This window comes from Magallana gigas, chromosome 7 (assembly GCF_963853765.1).
Source record: "Magallana gigas chromosome 7, xbMagGiga1.1, whole genome shotgun sequence".
NCBI lineage: Eukaryota > Metazoa > Mollusca > Bivalvia > Ostreida > Ostreidae > Magallana > Magallana gigas.
Genome location: NC_088859.1, coordinates 8888763 through 8908054, shown reverse-complemented (window position 1 = coordinate 8908054; position 19292 = coordinate 8888763).

Here is a 19292-nt window from a genome sequence, read left to right as displayed (position 1 = left end):
CTATGATTTGTCAATACATGTGCTTACATTGCAAATCAAGAATCAATTATTCACTACTTACATTATATATTGATAATAAGAACTTGCGGCATGAGACAATCTATTAACTGTGTCAAGTAGCATAACTGTAGCATATAAAAAAATCACAACAAAAATAAAACAATTCTTTATTACATCCCGTTCCTTGCTGTTCCAATCTGATTTAAATTATATCCTCGATTCGATGCGCTCCTTTTTTCTATTGTCGATACACGAGGATCCTGTAACAACAATTTTGAAAAAAAAGGAGTGGGCCGATGATCTGATTTTAATCAGATCGCTTGCTGTTCCTACCTAAGCTACCATTGACAACAATACCATTACCAGTATTATTTTTAAGATGTTTCGACGGTCTACCTTCAAACTGGTGACTGTAAAATCTCCAATTTTATTCACAAGTCATTTTAGAATCTTACACATTCAAGACACAAAGTATTAGTCATTCAAAAAGTCAACAGTACAGTTATCTATAGAAGTCAGACTTTGTTGTGATATATGCTTTAAAGGGGCATGGTCACGATTTTGGTCAAATTTTATTTTTCTGTTTTTATTATTTACAATGCTTTATGTATGCATTTCTAATGATCAAAAAAAATTTGGGTGCCCGTCGATGAGTTTTAAGCAAGATACAGGGCTCATAATTCTTCGTCATGTAAACAAGGCTCGTGCCCTGTTTTGTTTACATGGGTTCAATATACCAGTAAAAATCTTTTTCAAGATGATTTGTCTGTACTCTTATTCATTTTAAGCATAAATAAACAGTTCCTAACAATAAACATATTCATTTCAGGTCCAAAACTGGAATTTTCACTTCAACATTCAAAATGTAAACAAAAGCTTTGTTTACATAGTGAGGGATTGTAAGCTCTGTAACTTGCTTCTAACTCAACAAAATGACACTCAAATTTTGGTTGATTACTAAAAATGCCTTACTGAAACATTATAAACATTTAAATTGAAAAAAAAAATTTTGACCAAAATCGTGACCATGCCCCTTTATGGGTCCTCCACACCGTTGGGGAAAGTTCTGCATATACGCCCTATTTTCTGAATATGTTTATCTTGCTAATGACAGGGGGAAAATCAATTTTGTGGAAAATTAACTTTTAAAATTTTACCGCTTTTCATGAAAACAAAAGTCCCTGCCGTATTCGAACCCGCGACTTGAGCGAAGTTTCACTTATTATTAATTGTAGTTTGTTGCTATGCTGCTTCTGCTAAATAAATAATTGATTTTTCATGTCTTTGACATGACGTTTGTACTATTTTAAAACTGGTTATTGATGCAATCACTTTTGTCTGTACAACTTATATTTACTTACACCAAGGTTAATATTTGAAATCAACGGAAAGATGCAGGGAAAACACCTAATTTGATCTTCATTTATGGGGTGATTTTACATCATATTTATATTTGGCAATATTTTAAACAACACAATCTTCAACTTCATAAAGTCTATAAAATCCATTGTTTTTTAATGATATCTTAGTTAAGAAATATTTTTAAAAAATGCTTTTATCACTTTATCGTAATGAATTATTTTAATTCCGACTTTACAACATAACACCACACCCTACATTATCTACTAACTATTGTGTGTTGTGTCAGTTTGCACTGATATAGACAGCAAAAAAGAAAAACACTTATTTTTTCATCTGGTCTCTTTCTCGCTGTTTTTTGCTCAAACTACAGTTGGTGTCAATACAATACAGGTATTTCAAATATAAAGGCTTCCAAGTTATCTATTTTCAAACTGGTGACTGTAAAATCCCAAATTTTATTATCCACGAGTTTTTTGGATTCAAGAGGCTTGCACTTAAGATACAACAATTTAGTCTTGTACAAAGTCAAGAGTACAGCCATGCTAAGAATTTAAATACTGTTGTTGCTGTGTGTTTGCTTTAAACTCAATAATTCAGGAAGTATTTTATGTCAGTCGCGAAACAAGCTTTTCCAATCAAGGAATATACATTTTGGGGGGGCCAAAAAATCGAATGAACAAAATACGATATTAACTGCATGACAGTTTTAGTAGCAAAAGTTAAATGTAAATTAAACTTTTATGTTAAAATTAATAAAGACAAAAAAGAGTTTAAGATGATTGGTCCGATTTTATATCAAATTTTATATACGCTTTAAAAAGACGGTTTTGCGTAGCACGTGTATGATAATTGGCGTTCCCGGTCTATTAAGCAATATTTCCATGGGCGAAATTATATAAATAAAATTTTTTACGTCGTTATTTCCCCCCCTTGATAAAATTCGTCCTCAGCGTCCAGAAAACAACAATTGTTTATCGACTTTGACTTTCGTTATATGATTAAAATATGTTTAGGCAAATCTAAAAGAAACCTATGTATGATGAATTAAATGTGGGATGAATAAACTCCAGCATTTGCTTTGGTTTTTGTGTGGAGGGGTTTTTTTGGGGGGGGGGGGGGGTGGTGGTTGTATTTCCATACATTTTTTATTTCCGTTGGATAATTCTATCTTTCAAAGGAGAACGAATAGTCTGTAACTTTCTTACACAAATGATTTGTAAGAAAACAGGTTTTCCTTTTTCACTGAATAAAATACCAAAAAATCATTATTTAAAAAATAATTTAACTGAAACCCGAAATTGATCTTTGTTTTGTGGAATCATATTTTTAAAAAAAAACCAAGATTCTCTATCGTTCCATCAAATAAAATTTCGGTGTGTCGAGGAACCTTAAACAAGAAAACATTGGAGGGGGGGGGGGGGTTCTGACCACTTGCGTTACTGACAAGTAAATGTTTTGTTAAACAGGAAGCGTGTTTATTTTCATCTTGATATCAACGCATACGTATGTATCATCCTCGCTTGTTTGGACATCTTAAATTTAGAACATTGACGTTAGATTATAAGTACGGAGAGAAGTAGGGAAGTCCCCAATTTCATTATCTATTGGTCATTGATAGGATGGTTTTATTTCATATTTTCATTCAGTGATATTGTAAATACAGTGTATTGCGATTTTGGATTTTAATCCATAAGATCAATAAGGAATGAATGATACCAAAAATAAACCAGTTATTGCAAATAGATTTATAGTTAAATAAACAATGAGGAAAAATATTGATTTAACACTTCGTACAAGACTATTTACATAATGTCTTATATTTATAATCATATATCCAATGCCTTCCTCGTTCCGCCTACTTTAATTTTGTAAGTTATATAGACTTTTTTGAAGGACTTTTTTAAAGTTACTTGAGTGATTGATTTGGATTTATTTAGCCCTGATACCGCAGCACAAAAATCGAGAGAATCAAGCAAAATCTAGTTTTAAACTTTTTTCTTCGTTATACTCTAAATAATTACAACTGGCACATATTTAAAAAGTTACAAAAACTTTCATAAATTCAGATATTTTTACTATTTTAATTCATATATTTTATCAATTGCATAAGATTCTCCTAACGCTATTACATTTAGCAACATTTATACTCAATGGCGGTGCAAATGATAGTTATTTCAACATTATCCTTAAAACATGACTGACAATACAAAAGTTTAATTCTCCTTAAAAAGTGCAGAACATAAGATATTTTTATTGATATTCAAAATACTTTACATATGACTGTAAAATTATGTATGCATAATTACTTAAAACAATTTATTCAAACATTCATTTAATTGACAAAGTCAAAAGAAATCTTCACCACCTCCCCGGAACAGATGATGCCTTTCGGATCAATAATACCATTAAAAGGAAGTAAATTGTTTTTTTAACATTTGTCGACGTCCTATCATTGGTATCTCTATTGGTTTCAGGGGCTGGTTAGCTGCAGCCATTTTAGGCTATATTTAACTCCTGAATTATTAAGGCTGCTCTCTGCACCTTGAAATAGTTTATCAAATTAGTTGATTATGATAGATAGCATGATGGATAAAAAGTATGTTAGTCATTAATATACTTTTAGTCATAAAGGCGAAAAAATTAGCAATTTTGGATATAAAATTTTAATTCAGTATATATGAACAAAAGCCTAGGCAGGTTCGAACTCATGATCTGCGGTTCACAACCCGATACTTTAACCGCTGAGCTATGACAATATTCACTGGTTTTTTTAAACATTTAAATCGCAATCTTGTGACATAGTCTTAAAAGTTATAAGTCTAGTTGTATTGAGGTATCTTAAGACGAAGATCTCCGTATTTAGTTGTAGGAAAATTCTAGAATTATGCTTTAACATTTTGGCCGTTACCTTTATCATAAATTACTTTATTGTCAAACATTTTTTTTGTTTAAGTTTAAGAAAAATCTGATGGTGTATTGACCATCCAGCCCCCTTATATTTTATTCGCGGTCGTTAGTATTTCCGGATATTTTTAGATGTTTTCAAATAGTATTTAAATCAAAAAGATTTTGAAACTTAATGCAGATTTATCCATGCCTGTGTTTTGGTTAAGATTTGGGAAAGGACACGCATGTGATAGTATTGAAGTTTTTATGAAAACGAACTGGTTTATTTTAACATTTTTACTACATAAAAACGTTTCAAAATAATCTGATATTTCCAAGTTTATAAGCTTCATTACGAGTAATTAAGAAGAAAAGTTTTAATCGATGATGCGTGTGGCAAAGCGAAGGTCGAAACTCCATAATTTTGGTTAATCTTAAAAAGGAAAAAAGGAAAAGTGTATCAACACCTAACATGAATGTCTTGATCGCTTTAAGTATTGGCATTAAAAGTTCATGATCGTTTTAAAATGAAGCTCTGGGTTAGTTTCGAAATCACAAATAATATAAACAATGGCCAAGTAGCGCACTTTAGCAACGCGCCAAAATTAAATCATATTGACTATTCTTTTTTCGATAAGAGTTGGACAAAAAGGATATTGTCGAAGATTGAAAGCAGGATACAATTTCGTCGGAAAATTTCCAGTGCGTATTAGCCAGATCCGTAAGTTTGTTGAAACCTGTCTAGCATCATGTTCTATCAAAACAAACGAGAGAATCACGACTGACTATCTTAACCAATGAGAGAAGCCAACAATCCTAGAGTCGAGTTTTATCATGTCAGGAAGTCATGAACTTTCATTATGACAATGCTGAAATCATTTAACGTAATTCAATGTGATAAATTCTTTGAAACTATGAAACAAGTACGAAACAGGTAGAAAAAAGATAACGAATATCCGGGTATGTAAAAATAGCTGTGTCTCTGACCAATAAGTAAGCTGCTTTATTTGCTTTGTTGACTTTCTTGTAATGTCTCCATTCTAATTTGGGATTCATGCAGGTTTTCTGGGTATAATAAATCAACATGTATAGATTCATATAATATTCACAATATGTAAAGCCCCTTCATAGCTAAAATAATATTTGTATTCGTTTTAAATGTCTGATGGTTAGTAATGAAAATGGCCACTTAACTTGAAAGGATTATTTCTGAACCATGTTAAACCATGGAAAATAACCACATAGAACAGATGATTGAACACGTTATTAAAGAGAATTACAACACATTTGAATTATATGCATATCTGAGATATTCTACTCATCCTTTAGAAGAAAAACTGGGAGGGTATGATCTATCAAAATAAAACTACAATGTGAAAATTCTCCCAATTACTTAAAACAATTACATTTCTCAGAAAAAAGCAATGATAAAATCAACACGTAGAGAAAATGAAACACGGATATTCTTTTTTCTTCTTTTTTTAGCTAGCAGGTTAAAGTACGTCTTCAATACTTACATTCTTGCACAACTTCATAATATATTCTCAATAATGCTATATTTAGGGTTGAGCACTCTCAATCTCCAGCGAGTAGGACAAAAAATCCAAAATGATGAAGATAATTTATCTTTCTGGATTATACATTGTGCAGTTAGACGGATTCATATTATAATGTCATTTCGTTACTTGCAATATATTCTTCACTGATGTCTATCAAGAATATTTTCTGTGTAATTGTTAAAACGTTCATAAATTTAAATTAAAAAACATAAGCTAAACTTAAATTTGGTAACTACATGTATATTATTATTTCTGATTTCTGAAGTCAAATTAAACTTTTGTAGTTTTATTGTTTACAATGCTTAGTAATGCATTTCAAATGATTAATCAAAATTTGAGTGTCAGTCAAAGAGTTATAAACAAGATGCAGAGCCTACAATTCTTTGTTATGTAAATATGGCTTGCACCATGTTTTTGTTTACTTTTGTATCAGTCATTAACATAGTTTTAGACAGTCATTTTAGAACATCTTCTTTCAGTCTCCTATATACCACTGAGCAAATGTAAGGAAATTCACATACCGACACACAATAATAACACTATAATACACTAATGACAATATCCAGTCATAGAAGCAGTTGAGGATTGATTTGCATATCTAACGCACTTTTCTTTTGGCATGATCTAGAAATATATTTATATACACATTTTTATGTTACCTATACGTGTATCAAATATCATAGGATCCCATATTTTGAGAATGAATTATTGATATGATGATTTTTTCTCAAAAGTAATTGATTGAGAAGGAACTATAATTGAATCGTGAGTGGCTTTTGTTAAAACGGTTAGAAGTTGAAATGAAATTATATAAGTTATAACGATAGTGCAACCACAGTACACTCAACACAAATAAATGTTTCAAAAGAAAAAACTCTGCCGATTTTAACCTGTGTTTGGTTAAATAATCAAACCCGTATGACAGGAAAATGCATGGCATCAAGTAAACAAGTTTTCTTACTTAACTTGTCCATACAAATATTTCTTTTTATTCCCTTTCATCTAAAAGAACGTTTGGTTGGTGGTTTCCAACAATATTTATAATAAATAAATGAATTTATATCTTTGCCTTAGTTCTTATTAAACATATTTAGGACAAAACGCTTTGATATCAATTTACATGAAAAAAATGATTAAACGATCAGGAAAAATCACGATAACATGCACGATGTAAACCAACAATAAACTGCGCGCATTCATCAAAAGGCTGTTTTTCTGTCAAGGTAATGTTACTCATTATACTTATCGGCAGCGCTGACATACAAATCGACACCATTCCCTTGTCTTTACTTGTCGTACATCAAATTTTTTATATGAATTAAAAAAAAGTGGGTTGTCTTCTTCATATTCTAAATTGGAATTTTTTAAAAAAATGATGAACAATATGAAAATTCAATGATGTTTTAGCGTAATTATTGTGTTGATTTTGGATTTAAGAATTAACGTCATCGAACTCTACAATGCTTAATGTATTAGTAATTGAAATATTTTCGGGATAGAGAAATAATAAAGTCAAGTCTTTTCCATTACTGGTTTTATCTTCGATTAGATAGTCTATTCTTCATTCAACACGCTACCTCTGTAGAAATGGTGCTTTGGTAATCAACTCTGGCGTAGGAATACATACCACTACAAAACACATCTAAATTGTTCGTACCAGTTAGAATCTGACTATTTTCAAAGTATTCATTAATAAGTCCCCTAGGAAAACAATGCTTCTTAATATATGAAATCGAGTTTATCTAATATGTGTTAAGTCTTAAGTCTTGTCACCGGTGATGACTTGTCCTTAGATCCAAACACTGTATCTCCGTTTCGCCAGAGTAACTGCATAAGAAAGTTGAATAAAATTGACTCCCAAAAATGAACGTTAAAAAACAAACTGTTATGTATTGATGTTTCGGGCAAGAGTTTGTAAAACTGAAAACGAACTCCTGGATTTCCGATAGATGTAATAATTGTACTTTCCCCATCGACTGAAAGACTTCCTCATTCCGCCCAGTCAACAGAATTTCTACCTGTTCCAACTTTGTCTTTGTACACCTCATTGTTTTATGAGTCAGTACGCTGAATTTTAAAATATTATCCTTTTCGGTCGTTAATAAACAGACGCCTTATGAGTCCCTTCGTTTACTTAAACTAGAATGTCAAATTTGATGCCAGTAACGAAGCATGATTAATTAATGCCAACATATCAAGGGAGGGAGGTTTTTTTATAGTTAAAGCAGACTTTAGAATTTAATACTATTTTCTTGCAATCTTTAAAAATCTTCTTCTCAAAAACCCTTTGGCCAGAATAGATGAAACTTGTGTAAAGCATCCTCAGATAGTGTAGATTCAAGTTTGCTTTTATTTTTTTACTTTATAGCATGTTCTTCATAAATCGATTTTTATATCTATCTACATGGACCTGACCACTCCCTATCCCCAATAACCTATCCCCTTCCAAAAAAATTTAAAAAAATAATCTTTTATTGTGACCTCTTTAACTGAAGTGAGGAATGTCAAATTATAACCTTCAAAAGCCTTTTTTTAATTGGTACAGATGTTAAGCTAATTTGTCGTAAAAGCTCTCACTTTACGAGATTTTTAACATGAGTATAATTTCGTGGATGACTAAAATATTTTTATCATTCATAATGACTATTCCCTTGGATGGGGCTGGTTCTCCATTTAAATAGGCTAAAAAATCCTCACTCAAAGGTGCTTTATGGTATGCATTTGGTTGATTTTGGCAAAAGTAATTCTGGAGAAGAGGTAAAATATGTAAAATGTTTACAGGTAGACAGAGAGGCGAATGGGCATGCTGACGCTAATCAAAACCAGAAAATGTAGTATCAAATATCAATGCGTATTAAACAAACGAAAATTTGCGATTGTTTTAATTCCTTGAACGCTGTTTATTTGTACGTGGGGGAAATGCTATTTACTTATGAACTGTGTTTATTTTATTAAAAAGTGCTATACACAAAATAATTCTGCATTTCTTTTTTTTTTAATTTCCAGCAATTTTATGATTAGATATGGAATTAATAACATTTTTCATCAATTTCATTTCGTATGATTATGCAAATTTCTCTTGCGCCCAAAACATGTAGTATATCTTATACCGGTATGGTCCTGATTTTTAAAAAGGGATCTAGGACCAACAATTTGATCTACGTGGTTTTTAAGATGATTAAAGTGTGCTTAGTCCAAAAAAAAAAATACCGGTATGATGTCCTTACGTTAAGAGTGAGTTGGTAAAAATGCCGATCGATTCAAAATGACAAAAATGATATCAAAATTCGTCAAACATAGTATTTCTTTATTTTTAAAGTGCACTGAATTAAAAGCAACAATCTCAAAAATCCATTTTGCAAAAAAAACTAATTCAAAGCTGAGCAATATGGTCCCCGTATAAAGGTGAAATCGGGTGCCAAGAAGAAGTAAATATCCTCTGTTGAGCGGTCGCACCGATGTCGAGGTAACTTAAGCATAATATTAAGCATAATATTTTTCTTACAGTTCCTGATATAAAAATCGTAAGGTTACAAATGTAAATCGGTCTAGCAATGTTTTTTTCTTGTGTCTTTTTTTTTTGTTTTCATAAATGTGTGTTGAGTATATGGAAATAATTTTATGAAAATGGCATCAATTTGGTCAAAATGGCAATTAAAAATGACCGAAAGCCAAACTTCATCATTTTTAAAAGTCTTTAATTCGGGGGATATGTAACTTCTTATCATATCAATAAGATAATATAATAATATTAGAACACTAGACATTGAAAATAAGGAAGTAAAATGCATCCAACTGCTTACAAAGTTCTTGAGAATGTAAATGTTTCTTTAAAAAAGGTTTGAAAAAGGAGGTTTAAAGGCTTTAAAGAACTTCCAGCAACCACCTAAAAGCGTCTGATTATTTCTTAGTAGAAGCTAATAGAACAGAGGTACAGTAGGGTACTTAGGAACAGTGTACGACGATGACAACTATTCTAGTGCTTGGTTTTAATTAAGAACAGATAATTATGTCATTTATATCACAGGCACTAGAAAAAGATTATTGCTTTTAAATTTGCTCAAAATTAACATTTTGTCCAGCATTATATTTAATAACGAATCTTTGCAAAACCCTGGTATATGTTTTCGGAAGCCTTGAGAATTTTCTGTTTTCAAGACTATTAGGAACAGTTTTACCTTCTATAGGTAGTGATGCTGTCTTTATCTTCGACTTCTTGTAAAATTCTCTACATGGTTTGGCCCTAACGTCCTGACGAAAACGAAGAAATCATAAAGACATTGTATTTTCTAAATCAGAGATTAAATTGACCATCTATCTCATTCATAGAGTTAAAAATGTTCTGCTCAATCATGGAAGTACCGATTTGTAACATATTCTTATAGCTAATTTTTCCAATAGTTGTTCGAACCTCTTTTAATTATATTCACATCCCTGTAAATGTTGTTGTGGAGGAAAAAAATCATTTGGTGCATTTCCTGTAGTAATAGGGTGTGACACAACGGCATATCAAAGACATCTGCCAATATAAAATACAGAAACAACAATGAAAGGAAGAATTAACTGACCAGAAAATCAAAAATTGTGAGAAGACACATGGCCCACTGACACGGTTCGAATCGCTTTATTACTAAAATTAATATGCACCAACTTATTAAATGCCTTACGTTTGCATTAAAAGCAAACACACTACAAGGTAATGGTAAGGAGACAGGCAAATATAGTTATGTTCACATCACCATGCTCAACCAAGACGGGATGAAAACTTAAAAATGGTAGTTTGCTGTCGATGTCAAGGACTTACTATTTTATTCCGGAAGCTTCCTTAGACTTGAATGTGTGCAAATTCACCACTTAAGTTGAAGAATCTTATGATTTGAATACAAAAGTACAACTTTACAGTGAATGGCCTTTTACAAATTCAAAATCAGAAACTAACACATATAATATAGCTAAATAAGTAAAAACTGAAATATCACACTTTTTTTAGCTAAAATACTGAAAGAATAAATGGTTGTTTCTTTTCTGATTTTGTTCCACTGAAGAGATTTTAAGAGAATAATATGAAATCTGAAGATATGAATCGCCATTTTAATCGATTTAACATTATTTTGGTGAAGATCAGTATATCTTTTTAGACTCAACACACCTTTGTTTTATAATTAATAATTCAAATCTTTGATACAGCAAAGTTTGATTGGCAGGCTAACTCTATTTTACGCCTTATTTAAGATAGCGTATGTTTTATATTTAGCACATTTTTTATCAAAAATTACTGTTTAAGACAAATTTATGATTGCGTGTTGTTAGTTATACAACTGAAGGGACTTTAAGAGAGAATTGTGTAATGTTGCAGTTCGCAACAACAATTATTTTTAATCGCCTTTATGAAAACTTGAACGCAATTTATTTGAAGGTAAGTATAGCTAGTCGGACCCAGCAACCTTTATTTATGATAACATCCCATGCTAGACCAAAACATAATTGTTTGCCATTATTAAAAAGAATGTCCACTAAATTGGACCAGACATTAAAACAAAGTCATTTGAGGCATATATGAAATGTATTGGACTATGGGCTACATATTTGGTTTGTAGTGTTATCACAGACAAAGAAACTGGAAAATGTAAATATTACGCCCTAACTTGAAGTGTTTCAATATTATTTATGTTGAAAAAACTAATATTGCTACTAGTTAATTACTTTATATGCATTTTATATTTATTGCAAAGAAAAAAAAATACCATAAGTGTTAATGGTTAGAATTGCTTTTAACTTCAAATTTATATTTGGCGCAGCATTAATTTTTTCCGATTTGTAATAAAGTGCATTTCAAAAATAACAATGAAAAGAATGGGTGGGTCTTAGTACTATAAACAACACGCAAACAAAATCCGTTTGTAGTGAGAAAGGCTAAATGGGTTTTTGCATTTTTTAAAACTACATGCGAGAACAGTCGATTTCTCAATTGTAACTGGTCAATGCAGTTTAGCAAAATCTTTCTATTTGAAAAAGGAGAAAAATGTACCTGGTGGTGGTCTTTTATTTAAGGACTTTCAAATGTGAGACAGAGCAAACAAAACCTATAGATATTGTATGTTAATAAAGTACCTCTCCGTAAATAAGGATGTATATCTTCCAATCGATCTTTTTGTCTTGATTAAAACAAGATTTTAAAAGGGTAAACATATCAAAGATAAGTAAATGCAAATGCATTTGAATTATTTTGGCCGTGGTTATCATCGTTTAAAAATGAAACATACGCCTGTTTATTATATTGTTCTTGAAAAAAAACTTTTAATGTTCTCTGTGATCACTACACAGACTTTCAGCTTTATCTAATTCTGGTATTCGCTTTCGGATACTTTACATTTATTATAGAAATAAATTCTCCAACTCCAGATACAACAAAAGGTTCTGGAACGATCAAGAAATTCTTAATTTAGTACACACATTCTTTTCTAAATGCTTTTCATATACGAGAATAATTTGAAATTAGGCTTAATAGAGATAATTAGTTTTTAAAAAAACCGAATGCTTGAGGGGGTCTCCGTCGTCGAAACAAATTTTGTGCTTTGATAAGAACTGGTATTCAAAATTTGAAGCTTTTTTAATTTTAAAAGTACAGGTGGCCGAAAAACATGTAATGTAACATGACGTGGCGTTTTGGTAAATAATATACTTTTAAAACAAAGAAGTCACACGGCAAATGCACATTAAATCAGATACCCCAACACTAGAAATACTAAAGTTAAATTCAGCTGACCAATTTGGCTGTTTGAAACAGTTTATGGAAAAAGATGAAAAGATGGATGTTAACAATATTTTACCAGAAATCATTGCCAGATATTTATTATTATTTTGTTTTTTTACTTTCCGTGGTCGACACAAGACGAGACAAGCTAGTTCCTTTTAACATAAACGAACCATATAAAATGAACTTGTCGTAATTATTAAACCAACATTAAATTGATATCATGAGGAAAGCCTTATCGTCATTGTAGGGAATTATTGTGATGGCACCTGGTCTATGTGATACGGATACGCTTACAGGATTGATCATTTATTATCGAACAGGTTATAACGCTATATCGAATAACATTTTGTAGGTAAAAATAGTTGTTTATATGTGCACTCCTTAAACACTCTCTTGTTACTACTTTACAACACGTTTAAACAAAATTCAAAATTTGTTTATCTTTTGTTACTAGTTTTGTTATCTGGGGAGGTCGATTTGTAAACATTCCCACGAGATATTATAAATGTAAAACATTCTCATAAAACTTAAGTAGTACTGTCAGGCAAAGATGTCAAATTAAATATAGTTATCGGGATTACTTTTCCTGTGATTTAACATAGAATGTCAAGACATTGTGTAATTTTCTACATAATTGCTTTAAAGCCGTTAAGTACGGGGGAAAAGTTCTTCAAATCAATTATGAGTCATAATGGTTCTAGCACCAAAAAGACACTCTGGAATCATTTACTAGATCTTGACCTTAAGTTATATCTTTATCTTCCTACCCAGTATTTGTGATTGACTGTAAAAGAAGTTATTTAAACAATAAAATGCTTTCTTTGGTGATTCATGCGGGCTAGAATGTGGCGACAGTGCAGAAAAAATACATAACCTGCGTTAGCGGATTATGTAATTTTTCTGCAATGATCGCTACCTTCATAACATGCATGAATCATCAAAAAACCATTTTATAATCTATATTTACATCTTTCTTTTAACTAATTAATAAATAGATTATAACATGTAAGTAAAATTCAATAAAAATACTGTTTATGTACAACAATACGTTAGATAAAAGAAACAGCCAAATCGTCTCCTGTGAGACTTTGAATCTGACATCATCATGATTTTTTCGTTCGGTTCGTGATTTTTCTTCGGTCGCTGTAGGTTTCGACCAATCGATAAAGAAGCGTGTTGATTTCAGTCTGGCTGTTTCTATAGAGCTATGAATTAACTATAAGTTTCCGTAAGAAATAGAGGGAATCATACTCAGTAGGTGAAATATATTAAATTAAACTTCCTTGAAGACTTATTCTAACGTATTTTTTCATTTCAGGCAATATATACATAATACAATTTACCGTCCAAGAAAGAGCAATTAAGTGAGACGACTGAAACATTTAGAGCTAAAATTAAAACCGTGTTGTTTCCATTCCCACTACCCATTTAATTGATTCTACATTAGACATTTAACCGAAACCTGGGCAAAATAACCGTTCAATCTACAGGAACAAAATTGTTATGCTTATAGTCAAGTAAACCACTGTTTATGTTAATAATACCTTTACATTTTACTATCATCTATATCGTTTTCATGTAAACAAACGGCAAGTTTAAGTCTTTATCATCGTTATATCATTTTGTAAAATGGGTTTGTATCTAAATTAATGTTGACTAGATTATCATTAACATTCTGCAACACATTGAAACAGAATACAATGTACATTATTTATTTGTTATATATATATATATATATATATATATATATATATATATATATATATATATATATATATATATATATATATATATATATATATATATATATATATATAAGAGAGAGAGAATAAGTATTTTTTATGTCATATTTCGTGGTGTAAATGAACCAAAAAATATTGGTTGGTTTGATGTTATCATTCCATTTCATACAGTCAAGTCAATCATATCCATAATGGATACTTTCTATTTATACTTAAAAATGCCATGAAGTAAGTGTTTATTTATAATATACATTCTTGTCTGCGATGATGATGTTACTTTGTTTGAGAACGATATATAACATGTTATCTGTGTCTATGTTGTTAGGAATATTTTTGATTGCAATACAGACATTAAGAAAACTCCTTGTATTTGGCCAAATATTTTAATTTAGTTATCTGTTGTGCAAACATAGCTCTGATGCAGTCATATTACTCGCAGGACTTACAAAATATTTTGAAATACTTCTTGCCGTACAGACAACTGTATATATCTCACCAATTGCAAATCTTTTCAGAAACAATACGTAGAGAAACAGGGGACCTCATCAGGCGCGTTGATAACCATAGTTTCACCATCAACACTTAGAAAATTAAAGAACCCATTGGGGAACATTTTAACTTAGATGGCTACAAAAGGGAGGACATGATGATGGTCTTAGTTATTAATCAAAACCCAGATTAGAAAGATGCGGAGGGAAAAAACAAATGGCATTGAAAAGTTCTGGATGCATAGATTGAAATCATTTCGCTCTGACGGCTTAAACAAATTAAATGACTGAACCAGAATCATCAACTAAAGCATGCTGATTTTTTTTTCTTATTAGTATCACCATTATCATCTTTTGGCTCTATGTACAAACTATCATTCATTTTAAATCACTCAGCTTGTTAACCGGTTCCCTAATCGGGGTATAATTTACATCGGTTATTTTTGTTTAATATGCATGTTTTTTCTTTCTTTAGATTTGGCTATATGTATTTGTTTGTTTTATCCATTTTTATTCTTTCATTAAATTCCTATTATTTTTGCACTTTTTTGAATATTTTTTGTTTATGTACAGTGTCTGTCTCCCCTACAAACTTTCATTACAGGTTACCCTACAAGTACACCATAGATAACATCATTACCTATAGCTAATCTGCTAATTAATGCCTTCGCGTTATCTTTGAGCATCTCACATAGACCGTTTGTTGGGTTTTATTTCTCATGCTTTTGATCTTTGATACAAGGATTTAGTTGCTACGTTATCTTTATCTTAATTAGATTTTAGCATAGTTTTTCTCCTAAAGAAGGAAGTAAACGTTCCGAAAATTTAACATTTCATTTTTTATCAAGACCAACGTCTATAGTAAATTTTATTGAGGCTTGCAGTTCATTTAGTTAAATGAAATTTTGAAAGATCCTCCTCTTTTTTGGTTCAAAAGATTAAAGGTAATTTTCATCATCAAAGACTAAAACTTGTACTAAAATATTTCCTCTTCAATGATGAAAATTACCTTTAGATAAAACCGACGTTACGCAATTAATTAAAGAGAACTGGAAAAGATACCTGGGTGACTGTTTCATCTCTTGGACCAAAACGGAAGAGAATCTTTTAAAATGACATTCAGCTCTTAATGAACTGCAGGCCTAATTAACTAGACGTCGATCGAGAGAAACTTCCGTCTCAGACAAAAAGTAACATCCGTACAACATGTTACGACATGTATGTACTATTGTGACTACAAAGTCTTCAAGAGTTAAAACAAGAAATCATATTGACGCAAGCGTCAAATGGGCCGCAAAAAATATAATTGTTGTATGAATAATTGGTTGTTTACATAAAACACACCAAAAAGAAGAAAATAATAGTTGGTTGTACTAATTTTTATGGTAAATTCTAATATATGTAACAGAGACACTTGTTTGAACCCGGGTCCTCTGGTACGCTAGTCCAGCACTCTACCGATCGAGCTAAAGGGTAAACCCGCTAGCCAGAGCTAGTAGGAATGCCATATACCTGCCTCTACCTTATTGTCCCCCTCCAAGGAAAGAGGCGTCCCGACTCTCCTGGAGTGCCAATGCCTGTGGGCCAAATTTCTGGAAACAATCTCTCTCACCCGCAATCTCTCTCACCCGCTAGAGAATACCCAGGTCCCAACGTGGGCGCCAAATGTAACAGAGACACTTATTGCCTCTGCTGGGGTTTGAACCCGGGTCCTCTGGCACGCTAGTCCAGCACTCTACCGATCGAGCTAAAGGGTTAACCCGCTAGCCAGAGCTAGTAGGAATGCCATATACCTGCCTCTACCACATATACTTTCAGCAACTTGTTTTGAAGTTTAACATTTTACTATCATCATTAAGAATCGAGTTCATTACTGTAAGCATTTCCTACGGTATGGTCATTGCCATAGTATGAAGTAATGGAGAACACATTGATTTGTACATTACTTTAATACAAAGTTCAACTCATCATTTTTCTCTTGGAGATTATGTATTTCAAACCATTTTTTGTTGCATTGTATTGAATGGAACTTAATGCATTAGTTTATATGATTTTAAGGGACCATATGATGAAATAGTAATGGATTAGTTCAAATTTTCCAGTCAATTCAAATTTTCATTTCTGTCATATTTTTACGTAAATAATTGATATGGATATCATTTCATGATAATTTCTACCACGTTTTACATGGAAATATAATAAATACACACACAAAGTCACTTTATTTTACACGGCACATAGAAATTCAAATATATCATTTATATAAAATTAATTGACATTCAGGTCTTTAGTAACACTAAACACTCCATGTTCCGAACACTTTGCTACATGTGGAAATGGAAAAATTAAGAGTATTTCCATTTTACAAAATTTTATTAAAATATTTAACCCGAAACCTAATCGACAATAGACTTATTATATATATGTATTTTATTATATGTCTATGCATTGCTTACATTTTATGCGTAACTGCGTTGATAAAGTTCACATTATCGCTCCTTTGATGTATATTGTGATGTCATAATGAAATTTACAGTATCTCACTCCTCACGTTTTGATTTTATTGCGCAGATGATCATTATATTTAAAATGAAAATGATTTGATTTATTTAATCTTCACAGAAAGATTAATAGTTCATTATTACCCACCATTCATAAAGAAAATTCATTTGAGTTAAAGAAACAAAAAAGTTTTTGGGGGAAACTATTTTTTCGTGCGAAAAGGATTTTAAGACGAAAATGACAAAAACACGCAATTTTATGAATTTACATTTCTTTTCTTTTAACTTTATATATTGTTCACATTTTTAAAATTTGATAGGTTTGGGACATATTCTATAGGTTCTGTGTGACATGTACAAAATTAAATCTTGAGAGAGTGATAGACGTTTAGCATGCAAATTTATATTAAATGTCTGAATTTTTCGATAATTTTACGTTTAAAGCCCAATATCTAAAATTTAACATCACTTATCTTTTATTACGTCAAAATGATACTGAATACATATTTAGGCAAACTGGATAAATCCTATAAAATTCTTGATACTGAAACAGTTTTTATTCCAAAGCAAATAGTATATACTGTAGATTGGCAAATAATCACGATGTATTTAATTTCATTATGTTCGCGATTTATTTTCTGCTAAAATAAACCCATCGTAAATATTAACATAAGTTTTTTTAAAACGTGTTAATGCTTATACTTTGATTAACTTGTTTACACCGTGGGATTAAAACGACTTACAGTATTAAAGATATTATCTATTTTAAGTGCAAAAAGGTCACAAAAAAGTTTATGCTGCTTCACACATTTTTTTTTTGGTAATCTCTCTATTCAGTGTGACCATTGTGCATAATTAAAAACAATATTTGAGGAAATAAGTTTGCCAAATTAAAAATACTGACAATAAATCCTAATCAGGCTGAAGTGGCGTTTTAGGTGCAAAAAATCCAAATAAAATGGGCCATAACTCTGAGGGCTGAATACTGACCCCCCCCCCCCCTCAATTTTCTTTGTTTTTATTAAATATGAATATGTTTTGTGTACAAATTTCAATGATATACTTCTTAAAAAAATCTTGATACAACAACATTCAGGAGTGGGATGCCTTAAAACCACGACCTCACTGACAACGTTACAAACAACGTTTTAAATTTTGTATACTATGGAATCATTAGATTTTGTGATGGTTCAATTTTCGTGGTATTCGTGGATACCTCTTATCCACGAAATAACATCCTCAACAGATTGATAAATTAAAGTAATAAAGTCATATTTTATTTTGTATATGAGAATACACGAAATTACAACCCTACGAACCTGTAAATTTAAGCCATCAACGAAGATTAGCCCCAAAAAATTTAATGATTCCACAGTAATTTGATTCTGATGGAAAGGTTTCATTTGATTGGCTTCACAATTTCATATGTATCGTATTACATAACTTGCCTTTGTAACAATACGATCTGAGCAGGTCAAACACTATAAAAAAAAATGTGAAATTTTTAACATTTTGTAATTGATATGTTCTTTTCATTAATAGCACAGATGAGATGAGACAAGAATAATTGAAACGTCAAAACATTAAATTGATATTTTTCACGTGATTGTCAATTTGATAGGTTAAAAAGAAAAACACTTGAGGCCAAAATAATCATTGAGAAAACAAGCATAGCCGTATGAATATTGGTGTCTGAATTCTTTTTAAGACACATTTACTCACTTTTAATTATCTTGAGACAATTTTTCTCTTTCATAAGTGTAACGTCATTTTTTCATCAGCAACTTAAAACAACCCAAAAGTTCTGAGCAAAATTCAACAAAGCGGGAAGTGTTTGTGATATTTAGCAAAAGTCAAGGTCTCGGGTCGCAGCCTAAGGTCAAGTTTAATGCATCGTTCTTAACTAATTGAAAGTATATATATATATATAAAAGAAGCATATAAAATATATATCTGAGATAAAATACGTCATACATTTATATCAAGTCTGAAATATA